The following is a 1,612-nucleotide window of genomic DNA, read 5'->3' as shown; positions in this document are numbered from 1 at the left end:
TTACAAGAGTAAAGAGGCCAAGCAGCACCATAGACTAGGAAAGCCCTAAACCAAAAAAGAGCAAATTAAACAACCCGGGTAATATCGTTTTATCACCGCGGATTCAGAAACTAGCTGGTGCAGCAACAAAACTGAACTTCGAAAAGGATAGGGAGAATGCATGGGAGGAGATCCAAAATGTCACAAATGAAACATCGGCGGTGGCTGGGAGCCAGCACCGCCGACAGCCATGAAACTACTAAGTTGGAACGTTCGGGAGCTGGGCAAAGACCGAACGTTCCGAGAAGCCCAGCAACTCTTGCAAGAATATAGACCTCAGATTTGTTTTCTTTGCGAAACAAAAATGACGGCTAGACAAATGCAAGGGAAAGCTAGTAAGCTACAGTTCCAGAATTGTTTTGCAGTGGATAGAGAGGGATTGGGAGGTGGGTTGGCAATGTGTTGGACGGAAGACATTAATGTGGAAATCAAATCTTTTAGTAAACACCATGTGGATGCTGTGGTTCATAGCGAGGAGGGTAGATTCTGGCGATGTACTGGAATTTACGGCCACCCTGAAACAGATCAAAAAAAGCATACATGGGAGCTTTTAAGAAGGTTAGCTGGTTTATCTTCACTTCCTTGGCTATATTTCGGGGACTTTAATGAGGTTCTGAATTTAAATGAAAAATTAGGAGGTAGAGATAGAAGAGCAAATCTGGTGAATGATTTCAGGGAAGCATTAAAAGATTGTGACCTAACGGATTTGGGAAGTACCGGGTATCCATTCACGTGGTCAAATAGAAGGTTCGGGGTGAATACCATAGAAGAGAGGTTGGACAGATTTTTAGGAAATAGTAGCTGGAGGGAAAGTTTCCAAGAGAAGACAGCCCAAAATTTAATTTCTTGGAGCTCCGATCATAGCCCTATAATGATGGAGGTCCTGAAGAAAGGTAGGGGAAACAGATACTCTAGGAAAACTTTTCATAGAACCCACTATGAAGACATGTGGAGTCCATATGAAAAGTGCAAGGAAATTGTTAAGAATGAATGGATGGAGGGAATCAGCTGGAAGGGTGGAAATTCGGCTGAAATTTTCAAAAGGATTTCTAAGGAGTCTTTGGCGAATTTGAGGATTTGGATTAGAGAGGAATTTGATGGAAGGAAAAGGAAGTTACAGCAGTTAAAAAAGAAGCTAAAAGACTTTAAAAAATGGCTTTCGCCATCTAGACAGTGGAGAGGAGATTAGGAGAATAGAAATGGAGATAGACAACATTCTCTTGGATGAGGAAGTTTATTGGAAACAAAGGTCGAGGGCAGATTGGCTGAAGGAGGGGGACAAAAATACAAGTTTCTTTCACTCAAAGGCCTCTACAAGAAAGAACAAAAACAAGATTAGTGGCTTGGAAGATGAAAGCGGAAAATGGACAGAGAGTGAGGAAGAAGTGGAACGTCTGTTTTGTGAATACTTTTCAAAAATTTTCAGCTCAATAAATCCTTCTCGAGAGCAAATGGATGTAGCTGTAGAGGAATTGCCAGCAAAGGTTACAGAGGAGATGGGAAACTACTTGGACCAGCCTTTCACGGAAGAAGAAGTTGCAGATGCGCTAGCCCAAATGTGCCCCACAAAAGC

The sequence above is a fragment of the Citrus clementina genome, unplaced genomic scaffold (genome assembly GCF_000493195.1).
Source record: "Citrus clementina cultivar Clemenules unplaced genomic scaffold, Citrus_clementina_v1.0 scaffold_1, whole genome shotgun sequence".
In the NCBI taxonomy this organism is placed as follows: Eukaryota; Viridiplantae; Streptophyta; class Magnoliopsida; order Sapindales; family Rutaceae; genus Citrus; species Citrus x clementina.
Note: the sequence above shows the minus strand (reverse complement) of the source record.